General features: G+C 44.9%; 1 long non-coding RNA gene across 1 annotated transcript in view; it reads right to left on the bottom strand.

Annotated features, from left to right (window-relative positions):
* Positions 1-218: 218 nt before the first annotated feature.
* The window catches only part of Gm41927, a 30,663-nt gene continuing 17,391 nt past the window's right edge, over positions 219-13,490 (bottom strand). Inside the window, exon 3 of the long non-coding RNA XR_878430.1 lies at positions 219-432. This is a non-coding gene — a long non-coding RNA (predicted gene, 41927). The remainder of the gene's footprint in view (positions 433-13,490) is intronic.

Consider the following 13,490-nt stretch of genomic DNA (forward strand, 5'->3'; position numbering starts at 1 on the left):
AACTAATTTATTCATTCACTTTACATTCCAATCGCTGTCCCAATCTCCTTCAAGTTCCCCCATCACACACTCCCTACCCTTCTCCTCTGAGAGGCTGGAGCTCCTTCCTGGGTATCCCCACCCCTCCATCAAGCCTCTGCAGGGCTAGCTGCATCAGGCCAGACAAGGCAGCCCAGTTAGAGGAATGGATGCCACAGACAAGCAACAGCTTTAGGGACAGCCTCACTCCAGTTGTTCGGAGACTCACATGAAGTCTGAGCAAGCTGGGTTTTTATTACATGAAGAAGGTTATTCTGGTGATAGTGATTCAAGTCACACTCCTGGGATAGAGCCAGAGCCACGCTGATAAAGAGACTCCACAGATAGCAAGCAATGTCTTCCCACCAGGGCTGCAGGTACTGGATCACGAACGCTCTGACTTCAATTCCAGATCTGAAACAAAGAGGGCAGACCCTTCCCTGAGTTGACTGGCTTTGGTCCTAGTAATTCCCTTGAGAGTTGTGCAAGAATCCAGCACCAAAAGGTAGAGATTAGATTCTGTTTATCACAGCTGTGCCAGAGAGTTACATCCACCCATTGGAAAAATGCTTTCAACTGGAGCTAGAGACATGGCTCACTGGTTAAGAGCATTGACTGCTCTTCTAGAGGACCTGGGTTCAAGTCCGAGCATGCACATAGCAGATCACAACTGTCTGTTACTACAAGATCTGACACCCTCACACAGACATACATGCAGGCAAAACACCAATGAACATAAAAATAAAATAAAACAAATGCTTCCAACTGTGCAGTTTCACAGAATGGTGCTGAATACTGAGGTAAAGGGATTTAAAAAGAAATCAAACAACAACAATAAAACAAACAAACAAACAAAAAAAAACCCCAGGATGATATCCAAGAGAAGGCTTCTTACAAAAGCCAAAGCTATGATTTATAACAGGCATTATTTTACATAATTACTGCAATATTGATTGCACACTCAGCGATGTGCTTAAATTAAAGACAAGTTAAACCTGGTAACAGCTCTAGAATAATCTAAGTGTGGACATTTACCATTCAGATCTTTTCACAGTCATTTAATGGGAGCCTCGAGGATGCTAGGCCATGTGTTGAGTGTTGATTTTATGCTTATAGAGCTCCTGCTGCCCTTTCTCCTGACAGAGGGCCTGAGACAGACACCACAGCGCAATGTCAGCTCCACAATTAGAACATGAAATAAGTCCCACAGTCAGTGTCTGGAAAGTCCTCCAAGATGAGGGACTGGAAGGAAGGGGAGGACCTTAAACAGGAAACAATCTCGGGCAAGTCTAGATGAAAGACACTTTGGGGAATAACATGCAAGCTGCATTTTATAGTAAATTCCAAAGGCACTGGATTCCAAATTCTCACAGACACTGGTGAGACAGGTCAGTGGTTAGTAACACACTCCGTTCTCCCAAAGAACTGGAGTTCAGATTCCAGCACCCACAAGCCGTACCCAACTGCCTGTAACTCCTGTTCCAAGGGAATGCAATGCCCTCTTGTGGCCCCTATAGGCAACTGCAGTCATGTGCACAAACCAACCCACAGACACATTCAAAGTAAAATAAAATGCAAACGTGTATGAAGTTACATTCATAACCACTTCTTCAAGTGGACTCTTTAAGGGCTGGCTGCTGTTGAATATTGAGTACATCATTTTGTATTTAGGTGTGGAGGCCTGACTCTCCCCTCAGTAAGACAATAAAGGAATACAGAAGATCTTTGCAGCTATACCCCAGTGTGCTGCTTTACCCACTTATTGAGTAGAACTTGCTATTTTCTTTTTTAATTTCCATTCCCTCTTTCTGTTTCGGAATGTCCGTTTTTATTTTTTGTGAAAATCTGTCTGGTCATTTTTTAGAGCCTTTATTATTTTTGTAATCCCCTTTTCTAGCTTTTAAATATTTTTATTTTTAATTGTGAATATGCATATGTGTCTGGGTACAGATATGCACTTGAGTCCAGGAGGCCAGAAAGTATCCCCTGGAACTGGAATTACAGGTGGCTGTGAGTCTCCCAGTGTGGAAGGGCAACCTGCGTCCTTAACCACTGGGCCTCTCTGGAGCCCCTGGGCATTTTATCTCTTGTTATATGTCCACTCCCACAGCTTCACTGTCTCTGCCGCCGTTCCCGGAGTTTCCGGAGTTCCCGTAGTCTGTGGTTTGGTATCCCCGTCGTTGCTCTTCCTCCCTGGGGCCTAAGTCTGGGATGCTTTTATCCACAGGGAACTCAGATTGGCTTCCGCTGAGGGAGGGGGCACTTGCCCAGTATACTTCAGGAATCCACATCCCCACTCTCTTTTCCCCTGTGGCTCATCTTAGACTACTTAGCCCATGGTCCGTGGCAGCTCTAGCTGGAGGAGGATCCTTGTCTCCTGTTTTCATCCTCCATGTCTCCCTCAGATTCACCTCTTTCCTGCCTGGCACTTATTCTATCTATCATATCCAGCACTTCTAGACATCTTCCTTCCAATTACACGTGTGGTGTTCTCTGTATGTTGTAGGGAAGGAAAGAACTCTCACCCCCAAACACTCACACACCTTATCTACCAAGCACAGGCCTTTGCGTATGGGAAGTATCCATCATGTAACTAATGCTTTGTTCATTAATATTTAAACATGGACCCTGGCAAATTAGTGTATATCTTTGCCAGTTTTCATCTTGAACCAATGCCCTGTCCTGTGTGCTTTTCTAATTATCTGAACTTGTAATTATTCGAAGAGCTTCCTCCCTTCTGTCACAAGTGATGAATTCATTGTTGGTTCAGCTTCGAGCACCGCCACCACCTCCCAGCCTTTGCCAACTGTGGCTAACGGTGGCTGGGCCCACATCCCTGTTTGTTTGTCCTAATGCTCGTTACTGTTTGGCTCTCCTCTACCTGCTGCCAATGCAGAACTATTTATATCAACACAGAGACGCCTTGGTGAGCTTCGCTGTGATAACACATCCTCAGAAATCCTTCCATCACAAAGGACTTTGCCCCAGTTCTCCTCCTAGAACTCCTCTCCTGGCACTGACCCAGGGACCCTCCCCAAGAGGAACTCCTGGCTTCCCCAGGGGAAGTGGCAGCCACTGGTCCATCAGCTTGGATGATAAGTCTTTGCCTTCCAACTGAAGGCCCTGGAATGAGACATGCAATGGAACTTGCCCAAAGAGGTCACGACAGCTGAGTCACAGAGAACAGCATTGAAACTGAGATTCTGAGAGGAGAGTGCCCACTGGGAGTGGAGCCAAGGTGCTGAGTCATGCCCTGGGCTCTGCATCACTTGCTCTGTGTCAAAGCTTCTAAAAGAAGGGGATGTCGCCCTTCCTTGAACATTATACCACAGAGACACATGCCCAGGTATTACACAGCACCCCATAAATATGTACATGTTTGATGTATCAATTTTTTAAATAGTGTGTGTGTCTGTGTCTGTGTATGTGTCTGTGTGGTGTGTGTGTGTGTGTGTGTGTCTGTGTGTCTGTGTATGTGTGTGTGTGTATGTGTCTGTGGTGTGTGTGTGTGTGTGTGTGTGTGTGTGTGGTGTGTGTGTGTGTCTGCATGTAGGTAATAAGACAACTTGTGAGAGTCTGTTCTTTCTTTGTACCGTGAAGACTCTGGGTGAGGACTGTGAGAATTGAATTCAGGTCATAGGTTTGGTAGCAAACATCTTTATTCTTCAGTTGTTTACAACAAAATTAGTTGATTAAAAATGACCAGCATTTCCTATCCAAATTTGTTTTTTATGGTTATCTTCTTTTGACTCAAATAAAAAGAGGATGGAGAACACTTGTCTTCCCAGGGCCAGGGCCTGGCTTCCAGTTCTGCAGTTCAGACGCCAACATGATAGTGCCGTGAGAATATTTATTGTCAGTGTTGCGTTTTATAAAAAGAAAGAGACCAGAGATACGTTTGGTGGAGGCAAGCCATGGTGTAGGGGAAGAAGGTGCCTCTGCGGGGCCAACGCTGAGGCATCCCTTCCCCCCTGAGGTACCAGCCAAGTATGGTATAGAATAGAGTTGGGGTAGGGAGGGCAGGCATGAGCACGTGGAGAGAGAGGGAGAGGGCCATGAGGAGACGGGAGGGGCGAAGTATAAGGGAGCGAAAGGAGAAGAGAGCAAGAGAGAGAGAGGGAGGAGAGGCAAGAGGTCCTGTTTATGGTGAGTCAGGCACACCTGGCTGTTGCCAGGTTATTGTGTGGCAGAGGCTAGAGGAAATGCCAACAGTCATCAATGTGACATTTGGGCTATTGGCGTTCATCTATCCATATAATTTATTACTACCAATATTCCATATGTTGGTATCAGGACCTCTGAAACCCATGACATCACATAGGCAACAGCGCAACCCACACACCTGTTGCCAAGGCAACAGCCACCATATTCCCAGATTCCACTTGGCTCCCACCTTTACCTGTGACTATGTCACCATCCATATATAAAGGAAAGCTCCTCTGATCGATCTCTCTCTCTCTCTCTCTCTCTCTCTCTCTCTCTCTCTCTTCCCCCTTCTCTTTTCAATGTCACCTTGCCCTTCTCTCTCTCTCAATAAACCTCAGATGGAACTGTTTGGCCTGGTGTGGTCTTTCTGGAGCCGCAGGACAATCATACCACCATCCTTAGACACAGGACAGAGCTCCAATCAAGGTGTACTGGCCGAGTCTAATAGGACTCCACAGTCACCAGTGTGAAGAAATCAGAGCAGCCCCCGAGAAATCAGGCCGAGGGAGTGGAGAGCCAATCCACGATTTTCAACTGAACTGAACACATTTGTATTCTTGTTAGCATTCACAGCAGGTGATGTATGAAGGATGCCTGGGAGCTGGGCCAAAGAGACATTTTAAGACCTAGCATGATTTTGTGCTAAAAATAAAACTACCAGTCAAATTTACTTATTTATAAGTCAGTTGTGCCACTACCGGGGCAATGTGAGACCTACTCCGGGGAAGCTGCTCATCTCTAGCCTCGGGCCCACGTTTCTAACAGGGGAATATCCACATTGCACCACTGGGTCAGGGTTGAAAATCAGTGGGTGGTAAGTTTCAACACACTCGCCTAGAAACAGCCCCAGGGCTGCTCACACACTGGGGCCTGGCAGGATACTGGTGCTATTTACATCCTTGTGAAGGTTACTGCTCCTGCCATAAACACAGTATGCGGTCCATAAGCACAAACCTCCAGCTCCTGGCCCCACCCTTTCTTCTCTGCATCACTGGCTACAGTGCACTGCCCTAGGTTAAGCTTCCCTCTGCTCTGAAGGGGTCGCTTTTCTGAAGGTCACTGGAATCAATATGACAGTGTGGACTTTCAGCTTGGAACAAGCAGGCAGATGTCAGTTGTCCCGTTCTACTCATTTCCAAAGAAAGGTAAACAGACAGTGTCACGGGGTCTGTGGGATCCAATGCGTACTTACACCAGCTGCTCTTAACACACCAGCGTCTCCAGGAAAAACAGGCAACAGTATCTACCTCCCGCCTTTGTTCATTAATAAACATTTTAAGGGATTCCTCTCACTTGATTTTTATCATGGAATACTTTTAAAAATAGGAACAGAAATCCAAGCCTTTAAAATTTAATGGCTGATCCTATTTCTTTATTGCTTTCAAGTCTCCTAAGCTATTTCCTTTCTTAATTATCAATAATTAACTTTTTTTTTTAAAGAAACCAAGTAGAAGGAACTGGAAACAAATCTCTATGCCTCGCCTCCCCCTATGCTCCTGCATCTGTTCCCAGGCACCACAGCCTCTCAGCGTCGCTCAGAAGAGCTAAGCTTCTCCCATATCTCCCTGTACCTGTTTACAGGCTCCTCTTGCTTCTTCAATAGAGGTCTTCTCTATAGGGAGGAGGCTGTCTCACCTCTTCTATCCTACACTCAATCAAACCAGCTTCCTCTTCTTGCTTCAACAGTACAGCCACCACTCTGATCACAACTGGTGTGTTTATAAAAAGATAAAGAGGTATAAGATATGTTCTATGGGAGTGTGGTGAGGTATGGGGGAAGGGGATCTCTCAGCGGGTCCAGGCCAAGGCATCTTTTCCCCCTGAGAGACCAGCCACATGATGGTATAGTGTAGAATAGAGTTTATTCAGGGCATCGGGAGGGGAGTTAAGAAGGTAGTAGAGGCAGAGAAAGGCAGAGAGAGAGAGAGAGAGAGAGAGAGAGAGAGAGAGAGAGAGAGAGAGAGAGAGGAGAAGGAAGAAAGGAGGAGAGGAGAGGAGAGGAGAGGAGAGGAGAGGAGAGGAGAGGAGAGGAGAGGAGAGGAGAGGAGAGGAGAGGAGAGAAAAGTAAAGGCCGGCCATAACCATGTGGAAAGAGGAGGGGGGAAGGGAATGGGGAGAGAGAGGGGGAGCAAGAGGGAGAGAGAGAGAGAGAGAGAGAGAGAGAGAGAGAGAGAGAGAGAGAGGCGGCAAGCAGCCCCTTATATAGTGGGCCAGGCCTACCTGGCTATTGCCAGGTAACTGTGGGGTGGACTTTAGACAGAATGCTAACAACAACCATTGTCAGCGGCAGTGTCCAGTATCTGTAGAGAATAGCTACAATGTCTATAGCCAGTGGTGTCTTTACCAAGCCATTCCTGTAGATGACTATGGGTTATTTTTCCTGTTTCTAGGGCTCCCATTCACACCTGGTTCCCCATCCCTCTCCATCTTTCCTGGAGCTTTTGATAAACTCAATTGAGGCTAGTGAGATGGTTAAGGGGATAAAGAAACTGACTGCCAAGTATGACAACCTGAGTTCAATGCCTAGAGGACACACATGCAACTGTTCCTTTTGTGATCCCATTTTGCCTTAAGGTAACCAGAGTTACCTCTAATGTTTATAATAAAGAGCTTTTAATCAATTTACTTTGAGAGCGAAGGGTTGAGAAGGTTGGTATGGGGAAACTAGACTAACCAACTCCTATAAGTAGCTTAAGTTATAAACATATAAGCAGGCTGAGGGGGTGTGGTTCAATAACAGAGAACTTGTCCAGCATGTGAAAGGCCATGGTATTTCTAATGCCTAATTAATTAATTGATTGATTAATTAATTGAAATAAAGTAGACAAGATTGGGGAGAGACTGCTGGTTCTTGCCACCAGGAGGAGTGGGAGGTTCATTGTGGTTCTGTTTTTAGGTAGCTGATAATGGTCTGTTGCTGCTGCAGACATCAGTTTTCCCCCAGGGTTACCATCTTCCTGGGTTGCTCTGTTAGGCTTGACCATGGTGCTCTTCTTGTGCCATTTTGCTCACTCAAACCAGGGACAAACAACCCACATAGAATAATGACCAGATGCTATGGACACAAAAGAGTCCACACTAATAACAAAACAAACCACTCACAGAAGCTAAAAGTCCTTGATCACTAGGAGCAAGCAAAATAAATCCCATTCCTTTAATGAGCTTTACATCTGGCTCCACACAGTTGAGGCTGTGGGAACTTCAACACAGCTTTCATGAAGAAAATGTCCTCAGCATCCACAAATCATTACTACAGTTGTGGAAATCCAGAGGAACCCACACCAAATGCCATCCAAGGCAGCATCGACCATCCTGGGTTTTCTAAGTAGAAATATGGACTTCTCAGCATCCACCATTAGGAGATTAGCTATATAAGTAGTGTGCACATGGAAGGAAGTAACACCCAGCAGTGAACAGGGAACTTCATGATGCTGAGAGATGGAGCAGTAGTTGAAATTCTGCTGAGCAAGCTCTGGAACAGTAGTTTGGATCCCAGAACGCACATAAATGCTGGATAGCTATGTCAGCTCACCCGTAATCCTAACCCCAGTAAGGCTAAAGTCACATTACAGAAGAGGAGAGGGGAAGAATGTTGATATCATAGGACCAGGAAATCAGTTTCTCAATCCTATCTTCTAGATAAGTCAGGATAGCTACACCCATGGGAGCTCAACAACATGGACGCCTAAACAAGGGTTGCACAGTGGCCTTGCCCCAGATGAAGAGCTACAGCAGTGAAAGAGGGAGAATTAGTGTTCTCCAGGCATGAGGCCCCTAAGTGGTGATCTAACCCTGAGTGGTCAGCTCTCATACATACAAGAAGTATGAACTAGGCTCAGCAGGTTGTATTTGAGAGGCAGTGGCAGAGAGGAGGGGGATAGAAGAGGTTAGACAAAGGAAAGAGGGAAATGATATAATCATACTTTCATTAAGAATAAGATAAATTTTAAAAGTCTGTATTCTAAAAACCAGTTTTTATAGCCAGAATTACATGTGTGCAAAGGGGAGGGAGTGGCTAAGATCCCCAGAATGAAGGAATGAGCATTTCTACCATGTCGTTAATATTTTAATAAGCCAGATTGTGGAGACATCTCACAGAGTAAGGGAACGGCTGAAACAAAGGGTTGGGAAAGAAGGGTCAGCCACAGCCACAGGCGCTTTCCCAGTTCCTTAGAGGTGAGATACCAGTTTCCCCACAAATGCCCTGGAGATCAGCACAGACACAGATCTGGCCATTGTTCCCATTCATACAGCCCTGTGTCCCAACTCCTGAAATCTGAGTCTGTTGACACTAAGGATTTGCCTTCCACTGTTTATATTCCACGATCACTGAAGGGAAACATGAGCTGCTGCCAATCAGGTTAGCCCATGTCATTTCCTGCTTCTTGTAATAGGTGAAACTTATTTAGGGGGAAAAAATTGGTTTCTGCCAGTGCTTTCTTCTCTCTGAGTTCCTGGCCTTGTGCTCATAACCTACAGCAGTTGGCTTTAATTGACAATTTGACATAATCTTGAATTACCTGGGTTTTAGTGAGGGATTGTGCAAATCAGGTTAGTCTATAGGTTTGTCTCCTGGGAGTGGATGTGAGTGTGTATCTTCATTATGGAAACTAAGAGGGAAACCAATCCACTGTGGGTTCAGCATTCTCTAAGCAGGAAATCCTAACCTATATGAGTAGAAAAACTGAGTCAAACACAGCATATCTGCATTAATTGCTTTCTGCTTGACTGCATGTGATGTTACCAATTGCTTCAAATTCCCACATCCTTGGCAACCTGGTGATGATGCACTACAATCTACAATTGTGAGCCAAATAAACTCTTTTTCCCTTCAAGTTGCTTTGGTCAAGGTATGTCATCACAGCAACAGAAAAGGGAATTAAGAAACTGCTCTTTAAACAGAGAATTCTCAGTAGAGGAATTTTGAATGGTTGAGAAGCACTAAAGAACTGTTCAGGGGGCTGGAGAGATGGCTTAGAGGTTAAGAGCACTGACTGCTCTTCTGGAGGTCCTGAGTTCAATTCCCAGCAACCACACAGTGGCTTACAACCATCTGTAATGAGATCGGATGCCCTCTTTTGGTGTGCCTGAAAATAGCTACAGTGTACTTACATATAATAAGTAAATAAATCTTTAAAAAGAAAAAAAAAAAAAGAAAAATGATCAGTGTCCTTAGTCATCAGAGAAATGGAAATCAAAACGACCTTGAGATTCTACTTACACTCATCAGAATGGCTAAGATCAAAAGCTCAAATGTTAGTGCATGCTGGTGAGGATATGGAACAAGTAGAAAACTCCTCCATTGCTGGTGGGAGTGCAAACTTGTATAACCACTTTGGAAATCAATTTGGTGGTTTCTCAGAAAATTGGAAATAGTTCTACTCCAAGACCCAGTTATACCACTCCTGGGCATATACCCAAATGATGCCCCACTATAGCACAGGGACACATGTTCAACTATGCTCATAGCAACTTTCTTCATAATAGTGAGAAACTGGAAACAATCTAGATGTCCATCAACTAAAGAATGGATAAAGAAAAATGTGGTATATCTACACAATGAAATACTATTCAGCGATTAAAAACAAAGACATCATGGATTTAGCAGGCAAATGGATGGATCTTGAGGATATCATCCTGAGTGATGTAACCCAGACCCAAAAGGACATACATGGTACGTACTCACTTACAAGTGGATATTAGCCATAAAATACAGGATAACCGTGCTACCTCCACAGACCCAAAGAAGCTAAACAAGAAGGAAATCTCAAGCATGGATGCTTGAATCTCACTTAGAAAAGAGAATAAAATATTTATAGGAGGCAGATGGAGGAAGGGAACTGGGTGTGAGAGGGAATGGGGAGGGGAGGAGTGAGGGTGGTTTAAGGATCAGGTGTGGGGGCAGACAGGAGAGAAGGCCAGAGAGCCAGGAGAATGAATGGAAATCTGAAGCTGGGGGGGCACAGGGCATCTGAAGGATGAGCCAAAGACCAGGATGAGGGAGGCTCCCAAGAGACGTTGGGTGTTACCCTAGCTGTGACTCACTACACTGGGGCTATGGAACCTGAAGAGTCCACCTGCTGTAGCCAGACAGAAACTCCAGTAGAGCAATAGGGAAAACAACCCACCGACAAAACTTTCAACACAAAATGTATTCTTTCTATAAGAAATGCAGGCACTGCCGGGCAGTGGTGGCACATGCCTTTAACCCCAGCACTTGGGAGGCAGAGGCAGGTGGATTTCTGAGTTCAAGGCCAGCCTGGTCTACAGGGTGAGTTCCAGGACAGCCAGAGCTATACAGAGAAACCCTGTCTCAAAAAAACAAACAAAAAAAGAAAAGAAAAGAAAAGAAAAGAAAAAAGAAAAGAAAGAAAAAAGAAATGCAGGCACTGGGACAGGGGGAGACTGGAGGAACAGCCAAGCAATAACTGGCCCAACTTGAGACACATCCCGTGGGCAAGTGCCAATCCCTGACACTATTAATGATATCCTGCTATGCCTGTAGACAGGAGTCTAGCATAACTGTCCTATGAGAGGAACCACCCAGCAGTGGACTGAAACAGATGCAGAGGCCCACAGCGAAACATTGGAAGAAACTTAGGGACTCTTATGGAAGAGTTGGGGAAGTACTGAGGGAAACGAAGGGAATAGGAACTCCACAGGAATTCCAACAGAGTCAACTAACCTGGGCCATTGGGGGCTCTCAGAGCCTGAACCACCAACTGAAGAGCATAGATGGAGTGGACTGAGCAAGCCACTGCACATATGTAGCAGATATGCAGTTCAGACTTTGGGTGTGTCCCCCAACATCTGGAATGGGGGCTATCCCTAAAGCTGTTGCCTGTCTGTGGAATATGTTCACCCAACTGGGCTGCCCTGTCTAGCCTCAGTGGGAGAGGATGGACCTAGCTCTGCAGAAGCTTGATGCGACAGGGTAGGAGGATACTTAGAGGAACTCCAGCCTCTCAGAGGGGAAGGGGAGGTGGGGATAGGAGAGGGACTATATGAGGGGAGACTGGGAAGAGGACAGTGATAGAGATGTAAAGTGAATAAAAAAATAAAAAAGAAACTGCTGTTCCCCCAACAGCCCAAAATATTTGAATAGGAGGGGTGTGTGGCTACTATAGAGTTCATGATGTAAAACTACTCAGAAATTAGCTCTGTGTTCCCTCCACAGCATGAATGGTTGTTGACCTTGTACCCTATGAAGAACTGTCTGCACACATGGTAGGCAGCTGTAACACAAGCACATCAGTAGGATATAGCAGGGACAACAATAATCAATTAGTGTATTTATCAATATCCCATAACCCTTAACTCAGCCATTACATTTTTAGGGCATTAGCCAAAAGAGATCATTAAATATTTTCAAACATTTTTGTTCCTTGCACTTGTTAAACAAAGGAGCAGTTAATAGAAACATAGAAATCCCATGAGGCATCATGAGACTCTCCCATGGGACATGCATGAGTGTTGAGGGCTTGCCGACAGTTGGAAAAGTTTCAACTGGAACAAACAGGATATGCAAGTGTAACCTATACCTAGCAGTCCTATACTAAAAAACATCTCTAGTGTCTTCCAAACTATACAGACAAGAAAATGATCGGCCAAGGGTTGGAGTAGGGTTGGGTAAAATCTCAGTTACAGAATGAAAAAAAAAAAACCCACTGTGTGTGTGTGTGTGTGTGTGTCTCCATGAAGTGTATATGAGGTATAAGCCAATGCACAAGTGTAGACAGCTATGTGGAATGGTTCCCTCCTCCCAGCTTTACTTTATGTGGGTCCCAGGGGCTAAATTCAGCTCACCAAGCTTCACAGCATGTAGTCCACTGAGCTTTCTCACCAGCCAAGGATCTTAAGCAGCACAGATTGTCTCGAACTTGAAACCCTCCTGTGTCTACCTCCCGAGGACTGGGATCACAGGAGCACGTGACCATAGTTAACCCTTTAAAGTTAATAGACTGAAGAAATACTATGTGTCTAGAATTAAGGGATAAGGTATCAAAAGAAACCCAAGTGGGGTGTCAGAGATGGTCTAGTCCAAAATGCCTGAGGAAAGGAACATGCTTAGCAGGGGGCTTTGACATCCTCAAAGGCAGAATGTTTCAGAATGTGTTGTGAGGGGTCACCATGTCAGCTCTTAGGAGACTCAGTTAAAGGGGAGGTGTCCCAACTCATCACCTTCCCATTCTTAGTCAGACCTCAGCCTCCAAGGATGGTGCCATTCGATGTGAGGCTTGAACACCAAGTTCACTTCCAGGGCAGGCAACTGGGATGAGAATGATGGACCCAGAATCCCACTGTGAATTTCTGTTCATTGGGCTCAGAGCACTGATCTCTCTGATACCTTAGAACACTAGCAGAAAAAAAAAAAAACCCAAAACATTAGAGTAGGTGACCTCAGATATTGAATTCTAAGGTCCCATGATATGTAAATAAATTTCAGGTAATTTCCCTTTTTAAAAAATGTACATCAATGAATTATGTGTTTATTTATTGTGTGTTCATTATTTTCTCAGGATATAATCTCAAAAATAGGTATATGAAAAGATTTTTAAAAGTCTAAAGAAGTTGATCTTTTAAAAAAATTCTGGTTTTATTTAATGTGTTTTTGTGTGTTCAGGCAAGTGTGCCACAGTGTGTGTGTAGAGGTCCGAGAACAACTTAAGGAGTTAGTCTCCTCTTGTACTACATGGGAATCAAATTCACTTCATCAGACACGACTGTGTAACCTCTACACACTGAGCCATCTCCCCAGGAACCAAGACTGAATAGACATGAATAATGGCAACTGCAGTTTAGTAAGGGAGGCATAAAAACAGGCCAAAGCAAAGAGACTGCTATAAAGCTCAGATCTTCTCACCATGCCTGGGCTCCCCACCCTCTGGACAGTTTCCTCCCCCAAAGGGGAACACAGGAGAGAAAGCCAGCTTTTTATTTGTTTGGTTTTGTTCTACTACAGTTGCATCCTATGGCCTATGTGACAACTTCAGCTTTCGGAGAGAAAGCCAGAGGGCAGAAAGCTCACCTGGGAGTGGGAGTCAGTTGAATTGTGTCTTGTCCCCATTTCTACTTTGAAGGCCTTGTCCCCAAGGATCTTAGAATTAGACCATATTTGGAGACTAGATTGTTGGAGGAGCAATTAATTAAGACTGGGCAATCCTGGAGAAGGGTGAGTCCCTCATCCACTATTATCGAAGTCCTTATTAAAAGGAACAGTTTGGGAAACAGTGGACTAGAATCTGCTTCCACATGATTCAGGGAAG

The sequence above is a fragment of the Mus musculus genome, chromosome 1 (genome assembly GCF_000001635.26).
Source record: "Mus musculus strain C57BL/6J chromosome 1, GRCm38.p6 C57BL/6J".
Lineage (NCBI taxonomy): Eukaryota > Metazoa > Chordata > Mammalia > Rodentia > Muridae > Mus > Mus musculus.